The following is a 12297-nucleotide window of genomic DNA, read 5'->3' as shown; positions in this document are numbered from 1 at the left end:
TTGGATTTTCAATTATAGAGGAACATGACCTGTAAATAAAAATAAAAAAAACAAAGAAATTCATAAAAAGTTCCTTCCATAAATAGAAAAAGAAAACGAATGAAAAAAAGAGATTAGAGAGTTAATTATCTCAGTCAGAAAAGACGGTGATATATCTGGATCAAAAAGTTAATATAAGATAAAAATTATAATCAATATTTAATATAAAAATAAAAATGAATAAAAGTATATAAGTGAAAAGAGGAGAGGGAATAAGGAGATTACCTATGAAATTTTAAAAATTCTAAAATATTCCTGTGGATAATTGATAATAATTTACTTTTATTGAATAACTTGAATTTTTAATAAATGATAAATTAGGATATTATAGAAGGAGAAGTTGAAAGGAAAAAATAAGAGGAATATAATTAAAAAAAGATTAATTTTTTTTTTCTGTCTAGTTTCAATCCCAAAATTGAATATGATGAAAAGAAATTAAGAAATAAATCAAAACTCAAAGCTGATAGAAAAAGTGAACTTACTTTTCTTTGCAATTCTTTTACAATAAAAAGCCGATGACTAATTATTATTTTAACATATTATCCCAATCAAAATTTCAATCATTGATTAATTAGGATATTAATTTTTCACAAAATAAATTATTATTCTAATCTTAAAAATGCAAGAAAATTAAAAAAAAAAAACATCTAGAAAAAAATATTGTTTCATGTATATATATGAAAAGATGATCTCTTGATGATTAAACATTTTAATTTTTTAATATTTTTTTCGTATATTCTAAATCTGTTTGACTCAAAGGAAAATATCGTTTGGAAAATTAGGAAAAAAACTAAAATTCTATATTTGTGGTTTTAGTCATTTTTTGAGGTTTCAAATATCCATGCATATGAATATGTTGATTTTCCTAATGGATTAAATAAATAATATTGTTACTATAGGCAAAGTGATTTATATTATTATTATGACTCGTATAATTTTTAAACAATTCAAATCAAGTTTTTCGTTTATTTTCTTTTACCTAGTGGTAAGAATTTTTTTTTATTTTTTATTTTTTATTTTTTTCATTATAAATATATATAGATATTGAATAGCTAAGGACATAGGTTGAGGTTTGAGTGATGATTTGATTACTTTTTGAACATCTATTAAGGTTTTAAGTATCTGTATAAATTAGAAGCCGAAATTAGATTTAGGGGTTAGGTTGAACTTTATTTTGAGATCACTTCATTATATAAAATAGAAGTACATAGAAATAACATTACAAATAGTTTTTAGGGTAAAGTATAATGTAGATAAATATTTTATTTATTTTAATCTAAATAAAAATTCATACTTTATGAAACACCCTGAATTTTTATTTTTGAAACCTTTGAATTTTTATTAAATCAAATATTTGAATTTTGACGGTATGAGCCGTAAATAGTGAACAATTTTAATTTGAGTTCAAGTTTTGCAAATTGGGCCCAAACCCAAATATAATGTCGAAAACTTTGAATCGAGAACAGTTAAATTCTCGAGTAATAAAATGAAAGTCCAGCAATTAATCTAGTATGTATATATATAAATTAATTTTCCTAAAAATCAAATATGATTACTAACTATATTTTTTATTTTTATTTAGTTAATGGAGGAAATGTTATGAAACCTAATTAAAATAATTAAAATAAATTGAACCGGACCCGAAACGCAAATTGATTTTTCGAAAACCACACGAATAATCCGAAAACCGAATGAAAAACTCAAAAATCGATCAAAATGAGACCAAATCGCTAAATCGGACCAAACCGGCTCGAATCGAACCGGAATGGCCCAGCCCACTTTCCTTCCCTTCTTTTCTTTTTCTTTCTTTTCTTTCCCTTCCTTTCCCTCCTTCTTCTTCCTCGCGCGACAGCACCCTCTCCTTTGCTCCACTGCGTTCTCCGTCGACGGGCCACGGAATCCGGCAACCAAGCCCTTTATCTTCATCTTCTCGACGAGAGGAGCTCACTGGTGGTCTTGTTTCGTCGAATGGAGGTCGAGATCGAAGGAGGCAGCAACTCAGCGTCGCGCGTTGAAGATCCGGCGATCCACGCCGTTTGCGACGGCTGCAGCTTGAAGGAACAGCGTCGATCGACTCCTCCCCTCCCCATGAACATTTTCCCTCCACCAATGTGTGATTTTGCTTGAATTTTGAGGAACCACCATGGACGGCGGCTTGAAGGTGGCTGTGGAGTTCGATCCGGCCAAACGAGCCACTGGCTCAATAAATTGATAGCAGATTTGGATTCCTCACAAAAAATTGGAGTCGGGTGGTGGTGACCTTGCAATTTTCTGGACGGTTTAAATTTTCCGGCCACCGTGCACGGCGGCGGCGGCGGCGGAGGTCCGGTGACCGCCGGCGACACTCCGGTGAGGCCTCGATTGACAGAATTTTCTTCCCTTCACGCTGATCCCGGAATCGTCGCCCGATTCTCAATTGGTACGCTCTAAGACTAAACTCTCAATTTTTATACATATAAAAAAAGAATTAATTGATTAATGAATTTAATTGAGTAATTAAATAGATTAAGTTGAATAATAAGAAATTAGGTATAGAAATAGCTTAAAAATTTATAGAACGTTTATAGTCCTTTGTAAATAGATTAGATTGGTTAGTACGTGGTAATTCCGATAGCGAATATGATCAGATAATTGGTTTAGGTTCTTTAGAATAACGTAATAGCAAATTGGTTTAGAACATTGACAAATAAATTACATGCGCTATAATTATAATTAGGAGGTTTAATAATGAGATGATAATTCCAAGCTAATATTTATGTAAGTCAATTTAGGAATTTTAATAAATATTGTTAGGAGAAGTTATAATTTAAAGTAAATAGTTATAGGGGCAATTAACAATATTATTGAATCACGCTTAGAGGTTAATATAAATGGTTAATTAGTTGATTTGGAATTATTAAGTGTGTATATGTAAGTTTGATGGATGATATCTGTAGCTTGAAGCTGATTGGCTGTCTGAGATGATTGATCGAATGATTGAAAAATAAAATTATGGCGGACGGGATGAGTTGACTTGAATTGCCCGATGGATGGGCTGTGTGTATTGATTGATAAATATATAATATTATTGTGATATTTAAACAGGTAGATAGTCTTATTTTTAGGGGAGATGCTGCCGAAATTTTGATAGAAATTAGACTAAATTTTAATTAACAACATCATTAATAAGTTTATTTAGATTAGTTCTATAATTTGGTACATAATAAATATAGTGCTCTGGTTGTTTATAATCTTTATTATTCATTTAACTATTTACATATTCATTTATTTATTTACATTATTATTGTTAATATTGTTATTTATTTTATTATTGTTGTTAATTGCTAATACTATTTATTTATTTATTTATTTATTTGCATTGATTTTGGACGTTTAATTGTGCATTGCATTACGATGTCTAATTGAATAATATGTTTGCATTTGATTGCAATGTTTGATTAATTGTGTTGTGATATTACTGTGCTTTGCTTGTGTGGAATTGGGATGAAGTGGGTCACCATGGGTTTGTGAGGACGGTCGATAAAGCATGGATCCTGATTATGATGAATTGTGAAACTGGACCGTCGGCCGGGTAAATGGGAGATCGGCGCCCCCGTGTGCACCTACTGTTATCGTTACTGTTAACCACAGGTTGGCTTCTTTATTTGGGCGCACCGGATAATCTAGGTTTGATCGCAGCCCGCAGGGTGGCCTCCTGTTGTGAGCGCCTGATGATTTAAATTTGATGGAGACGACCGGATTGCCTCCTGTTGGTATGAAAAAAGAAAAGAGATAATGGAAAAACAATGAGAGGGCTGGTCAAGTGAGGGTTAGACCGGTCGGCCAGTATGGGGGATCGGCTCCCTGGTGCACATGTGAGAGGATGAGCCATGTGGGAGGACGGCTCATCAGGGGTTCGGTGACTCCACTGACTAATTTCCACGTGATGTGATTATATGAAGATGTTAATGATTGTGAGTGCTGATGACATGTCATTTGTGTGACAGGCTGCGTGAGCATATAACTAGTCGGATGACTAGATTAATATGTTTACACAATTGTGTGACTGCGTGTGTGGTGCAAAAATTATTACTCCTTAGAAATCTCACATCTTATTTGATTTTTTTGCAGGAAGTAAGTTTTCTTTAATTCGATTTAAGCTATGTTTCTTCGGCGCAGGGCAATAGAGAAATTTTTCTAGTTCCGTAATAATTTTGTTATGTAACTATATGTATAAAAAGCTATGTATATCAAATAGTTAATGACTCCGCAGTTGTAGAATTTGTGAATAATTAGTCATGTATTAACATAGACGATATAATTATATTGGGATAGAAATTTTTAGTGTTTCAGGCTTACTACGGGCCTCGGGGGCCTTAAGCTTACCTGGGCTCTAGTGCCGGTCCGGCCGATGGAATCGGGTCGTGACACTTTAATATTATGTAAACAAAAAATTAAAGGAGTACAAATAATGAGTATAATAAACGTGCAATGTATATCATAAAAAATATTAGTAGTTAATAAATATATAGATAATTACAAATTTGAAATTTTTATCTTTTTAATGTCTATATATTTACTAGTCGTTATTCCACGCTTTGCGCAAGAGTTTATATTTTTTAAATCAATATTATTATTAAATTATTAATTTAAAAATATTTGATTTTGAATAAAAATAATTGAAAATATTTTCAATAATTTTTAATTAATAATATTATCATTTGAGATTCAAAATATATTTTTATATACTCTTATTTCTTATTTATTCTATTTGGATAGATTGAAACTTTTTTTTTAATTGCTGACATTTTCTAATTGGTAAGGTAAGATGATTAAATATAACACGATTGAAAAATTTATCAATAAGTGTAAGGATAATGATGTCAGATTTTTAATTAATAATTGTAAAATAAATTTGTTAAAAGTACCTAAAGTTTGATCAAATCGTTATAAAATAAATTCTCTTTCTTATAAACATAATTCCGAAGAAAAAATAAGTAATAAAACCCAAAATTCTTTGTGGTTACATCTTTATGGGCAGCCACAATACCCTATGGGACACCTTGAAGGCCGATCAGGAAGTGTTACTGACACATCAATTTGACAACATGAATAACTTATAAGATGGTCGAGTGTCTTATGTCACCACTATTATCTACCGCAGGACTCGAACTACTCGTAGATTGCGCTGACACTGACAGTTGCAGCTCAAACAACTTATTGGGCTCGATGGGCCTGAGACCCATGTTCATTTATCGATTCCGGAGCATCATTATATGACACCTTTTTCCCCCAACACCATTTTCCCCCAACACCACGAAGCTATTACTCACTCATAGCTTGCAAACTCTAGTAAGTTAGAACTCAAAGCTCTACATCATAAGATTTATTATAAGTGTATAAATATGTATTAATGCAAATTATGCAATGAAAATTTGATAACGACCAATGATTATGAAATATAAATTTTGTTCAAAATTACCTCATAAATAAAATTATATTTGAAACTCTTATTGAAATAATCAATAGATATAGTTAATAGTGTAATTGGGTTTTTTTTGCTTAAAAATATTTTCATAATGAAATATATTATTGTCATTATATTTTTAAAATATGTTATTTTCTATAGGTATTCAACTTTTTCACCTTTAAGAAGGGAAAATACTTTTCTAAGTATATAGGAAAATACATTTTTTCTTTGAAAGTATAAAATTTTAGAAACCAAACATGGAAACTTTAGCATCTAAAAATAGATGCAATAACCCGAAAAATTCAATTTTAAAAAATTTTCATTTAAAAATTTAATTGAAATTCTGACTATTGAAATTTAGCGAAAAATATTTTATTATTATTAGACCAGTTTGAATTGTCGAAAAACTAAATAAAAAATCTATAAATCAAATAAAAATCGAACTAAATCATTGAGTTGGATCAAATCCATTGGAATCGAACCAATATGGTCTAGAAGACCCGTAAACACTTTCTTTTTCTCCCTTTTCTTTCTTCTTTCTTCTTTCTTCTCCCTCGTTCAGCGCCGCTCACATCTCTCTCTCTACTGGTCTCCGATCACCTGAGACAGGCTAGACGAGCCTTCACCGCGTCGCTGTCACTGCCTCTCGGTCCTCCTCCTTCTGTTTCCATTTTGGGCGAGCAACAGCAGCACCTGCGATTCAGTTTCGATCGGCGCTCTTCGCGATCTCAGCCGTCGACCACCACCGCTCGAAGTCGCGTCCCTTCTGCTCGCGACTCCGGTGAGCACAGCAGTTCAGGCGAGCAGCGGCTCTTGTTTCGGTCGACTTCAACGACTGTCTCCTCCCTCTCTCTTCGTTCCGGCGAGACTGGTCGAAGGTCAGTCGGTCTGGTTCCTTTCCTGCCACTGTCAGTACGCCAGCCACTTCCGGTCGTCTATCTGGCGAGCATAGTTACCGTTTCCGGCCAAGCAACCGTCGACAGTGTTGTACTTTGGGGTATTGAGACTATTTCTGGTTATATTTTGCAGAAATTAGTTAATTTCCCATAATTAGTAGTTAGATGAATTAATTTTAAGTATTTTCCAATATATATTATAAAGTGTTGGATTTGATTAGAAGACCTTAATTAATTAAAGCCAAATTTAATTAGTGCCAAATAAATTTAATTGAGGAATTTTGATAACAATTATTGATGGGGAATATAGTATGAATTTAAGGAGAATTTGATGGTGTAATTTGGTTTGAATTAAAGATTAAGATTGGACCAAAAATTAAGCAAGGAATACATGTAATTAAAAGAAAAGGGGTAAAAGTATAATTAAATTATTTTGGACCTTAGTTTCATATATTCGATTCCTTAAGGAGAAAATAGTTATTTAGTTTGGTCTCAATCAATGACTAATTAAGGAAAATAAATTAAATAATTGACGAGCTATTTGGAGATCAAAAATAAATTAAGTAGAAGGAAATCTATCGATGAAAAGATAGCAATTATTTTGAGATTGAGATTATATTATATGAATTAAGGAGATAGTGGTGAATTAGGTTATTTTAAGAGATATAATAAATTAATAGAAGTTATTGATTTTAAGAGGCTGACTTAAAACAGTATATAAGGGTGTAAAGAGATCAGAGTAAAGAATCATTTTAATTTATAAGCTATGTGTTGAATACAAATCATTATTTATAGCAGTTGGATATTTGAATTGATTGATTGACTGATAAATGGGCTGTGTTAGCAAAAATTAATAAGTATATTAGATTGTTAGTATTGAAGTAAGTGAAAAGTCCTATTTTAAGGGAAATATTGCCAGAATTTCAATAGAAGCTAGATTGATTATAGAGGTTGGATATTTAAGTAAGTATATATTAAATTTATTTTTTAATTTATTATTTAAGGAAAATTTGTTTGTTTGTATTCCTTTATATATATGTTTTATTTAGATCAATCGAGTTCGTCTACCGCTTCTGCATACCATTATCCGCATACATGCATCATTCACCTATACTATCTAAACATAATCAATGCTCGGCTCTTATCTTGATATATTAATATAATATTGTTGAAATATAGTTATGATTGTCATTATATACCTTATAAGTATAATATTACAACTATACAAATATTATATAATTTTTTACCCATGATTGCACTCATGTGCTGCATGGTAATTATCGATATGATTTATTATATTGAATGAACTGATGGATTACTTGTGATGTGATAATGATATGTCTTGTTTCTGAATGTAATTGTGATGAAATGGGTCACTATGTGATTGTGAGAATGGTCCGGGACAATTAGCCGTGTATGGGAGATTGGTGCCTCCATTTGCATCTGATGAAATATGATTTGAATGATATGGCAAACCACAGAGTGACCTCCTGTTGGTAATGATAAGAAAAGAGAGAATGGAAAAACAATGAGAGAACTGGTCAAGTGAGGATTAGACCGGTTGGCTATGTATGGGGGATTGATTTCCTGATGCACACGTATAGAGGACAGGCCATGTGCGAGGACGGCTTGTCGGGAGGTTTTGTGACACCACTGACCAATCTCCATTTGATGTGATTACTTGAAGATGATATTTTTTAAGATGCTGATGTCATGACATATGCTTGATTAATTGTGTGTTCATTATACAAATTTGGAAAGTATTTCATGTGATTGTTTGGGTTATACATTATTTATTATTATTTACTGAGTTTGTGAAACTCACCATTTTCCTTTAAATTTTTTCTCAAGAGGTAGATATTTTACTAATTCAGAAAAGCTCTGCATCATTCTTCACAGAGATTCAATGGTAATTTCAACTTTGATTATGTTGACATATGCAGTATTGTGTGTATAAGCAATCCTTGTCCATTTATTGGGCTCTGCAGTTAGGATGTTTTGCTTTACATTTTATTATATAAAAATTAATAGTGTGTTGTTCAGCAAACCTATTGGGCTCTGCAGTTAGGATGTTTTGCTTTACATTTTATTATATAAAAATTAATAGTGTGTTGTTCAGCAAACCTGTGGATTATATTTTATTCGCCTTTTGAAGCTTTTAAATGAGCCAGTTTGCCCATATTATGAATGACGTGAATTATACAATATATATATATACATATAGGCCTGAGCTATGAACTACATGAAATATTGAAACTGGGCTATAGATATAATTTGACAGATTAATTACATAACGTCAAAATATAGGCTTATTGTTTCTATAAATTAGGCTTATTACAGGCCTTAAGGGTCTGAAACTTACCTGGACTCTAACTTCGGTTTGGCCTATGGTTTGGGTCGTGATAGTAGAAAAGTTGAATTCATGCAATAAACAACATAATGTCAAAAATAAAATGACACTAATATTTTTAATTACCTTGTTTTCCAGGAAAACTTTTCTCACACCTAAACATGATAAATTGACATTTCTAAAGTTAATTTCTCATAAATATATATATATTTTTGAAAATAACCCATAATATCATATAAAACTTATTAAAACTATCATATTGAATCACACTAAAGCCACGAACGCTTTACTTCTGAATCACCCAATAAATTACATTTTTTGAGTCAAACTCAATAATCAAAGGTGAATTCTTGTAAGGTGACGGCCAAAACAATTCTGCAGCATGAAAAATGGCAAGAAGCTACGCTTCATTAACTCATTTCTAAATACCCCTCCAATACTTGCAACACTTGGTTTTGATGCCACATCAACATTAAATTTTAGTTTACCAACATTAAATTTCAACATTTGCTAATCAATGAAAATTGAAAAAGAAATAATCTAAGGATATTTTTATTCATCCAATTGTCCCTTTCTGTGTATTGCCTGTTGATGGTCCCGAGGTTTACCTCCATTAAACCACTTGGTTCTTCCGTTTATTTTCTTCAAATTTTTCCGTTAAAACCTTTAAAAAAATACTAAAATACACGAACACATAATAATGAAAAATAATTAATTCGTCCTTAAGGTTTAACCAAACTAATTAAGTCATCCTTAAAATTAAATCCCTATTATTTCTATTGCAATTAACTCGATGTATTTTTTGTTTAATCTTTTTATTGGTGGCTCAAGACAGTAAAGTGACACATTATATTGATAATTTTTTTTTTTTGGTGAATATCAAATAATCAATGTATACCCTAACTCTTTATTTTCCCTCTACGACAAATGGAACCCAGGTTCGTTTGGTCTTTTTCTTCTTAAATGTCAGGGAATTTTAGTTTTTTTGTTGCATGTTTTAATGGAAAAATATAGAGAAAATGAATGGAATGACCAAATGGTTTGACAAAGGTAAATATCAGGAATCATTAATTAATATTGTTAAATTGCAGGATGACTTAGTTAGTTTGGTCAAATCTCGATGATGAATTAATTATTTACTCTTCTCAAGTGTTAGGGTATTTTAGTCTTTTTTTAAAGGTTTTAACGGAAAAATATGGAGAAAATGGATGAAAGGACCAAGTGGTTTGACAAAGTTGTACCTCGAGAACTATTAATTAATATTGTCAAACTGCTAGGTGATTTAGTTAGTTTGGTCAAATCTCAGAGACGAATTAATTATTTTCACTTAAAATAAATACAATAATTGATTAATATTTCACTTTATAAACGCAATGAACTTTTTTAATATGTCTTGTAGTGTATCATCTAATAAAAAAGAAAATGATGTTTCTGCTTTTATCTTTAATAAAAAAAATACTATTTCATTGTTAATTGATTATATAAAATCACTACGAGTTTGCATTTACCTTACTGCAAAATATTGTATAAATTATTAATACTATGATATTAATATAATAAATCAAGACTTACTCTACATAGCCACAAATATAAGATATAACTTTGATCTCTACTTCAATTATTTTCGTCGGACGAAGATAAGCTGAAATTTTATCAGCAGCATGTAATATTGTGGAACATGTACTTGCACAGAATCTAAAAATAAATTGTTTAAAGTTCTCAACTCTTGAAATCAATAGGTAAAGTTGTAAACAAAAAATATTGATAATGGAATGTACTTTTTTCAAGTTTAAAAAAGATATAAATGAGATTAAATTCAAAAATTACAAAGACATATATAAAAAAATATTTGAAAAAACATTTAATTTCAAACGTCTAATTATCTTTATATCTATTTAAAAAATATTTTAAAAAATGTATCCAATTAAATTATAGAAAAATTAAATAAAATTTCATAAGTTCAAAAAAATAAAAAATACAAATACTGAATAAAAAGAGAGCTCTTAAATTTTCTCTTTATTTCATTTTTAATATAGAAAAGCTGAAAATAAAAATGATAATAAATTCAAATATTTATAGCCTATTTTTTCAAAAAGATTTCATTAGACTGAAAAAAGGAAAAACTCTATTTTTTGATATCTGTCAAATACTATAATTTCATAATTTCACTGCTTTTGTTAAATTTAAAAAATTTTAAAATACAATAATATGTAAATGATTCAAAGAAGTGCACACCACCCTCTCCAAAAAAATAAAGAGAAATAATATATTTAAAAATTTTAATTTTAGATTTCATTGTAATTAATTAATAGAATCTTATAATAAAATGTTTAATCATATTTTAAAAAATTCAAAGCATAATAGATTAAAAGAATTTAGGTTCCATTTTCAATAATTGAATTAAAGTTTTCGATTTATTTCCTAAAAAAACAATATAATATGAGTATGATTAAGGACATTAAAAAGTATTAATTATAAAAATAATTGGAGAATGGTATAATAAGATCAAATAGAATATGTATACATATATATATTTTATCAAATTAAAATATATAAAAAATCAAACTAAAAGGATATACAAAATGATAAATAGAATCTATTTTTTTTATTAAAAGACATTAAAAATACAACTGAAAATGACATTCAAAATGATAAAAAGACTTATTTTCTTCGATTAAGATGCATAAAAATTTTAATTGAAATAATATATTAGGAATTTCAAATTAAATTAAGACTACTTTAAAAACTTTCATAATTCCCTTCTCTATTCTTACATTTATGTAGATTATAGATTATAAATTTTATTTTATTATCTTTTAAGTTAAAGAGAGCAAAATAATGTATATAATAAATACAGAAAATATGTAATATATATTTAACTCTAACATTTAATTTAAATGCTATTGAATAAAATTAAAAATATATATAGTAAATAGAAGAATTTTTTAATTTTCATGTATAGCTTTATTATATAACATTAAAATAATTAAAAATAAAATTATATTTATTAATATATAGTTAACATTAATTATCTATTAAGCATAATATTTAAAATAAAATTTAATTGATAATTAATAAGATTATTTTAAAATATTTTAAATTTCATTAAGGATATTATCGGGAATCACATTATTCTTCCTTATTTCCATTTTTATATATAATATAAATACAAATTATAGAGTATAGATAAATATATAATGATTTAACAACCTATATACATAATTATATTTAAAATTTTATTTTATAAAATTAATATTCATAATTTATGAGAAAAAGGAAACTCATTGCATGGGAATTTAATAAAGGTCAAGAAACAGTGGATGGAAAGAAAATATAAATGAGTTAATATTATCATTTATTATGTTAAATTTCAATAACAAAATAAGAAAATTAGGAAGGCACATTAATGCATCCCTCCAAGTTAGTGAACAGCAATGTTCCAACTTTAGAGGGGAGGCAACTAACCTATTATTAATTTTGGCAACTCTCATTTTCTATCTTCTTTTGGCCCTCTAACTCCACAAAATTACACTGTATGCCACTCCTATATATAATTAACGCCC

This window comes from Jatropha curcas, chromosome 10, assembly GCF_041381405.1.
Source record: "Jatropha curcas cultivar XTBG-Jc1 chromosome 10, XTBG_Jcur_1.0, whole genome shotgun sequence".
Classification (NCBI taxonomy): domain Eukaryota; kingdom Viridiplantae; phylum Streptophyta; class Magnoliopsida; order Malpighiales; family Euphorbiaceae; genus Jatropha; species Jatropha curcas.
The sequence above is the reverse complement of the archived record's forward strand: the minus strand, read 5'-3'. Positions refer to the sequence as shown.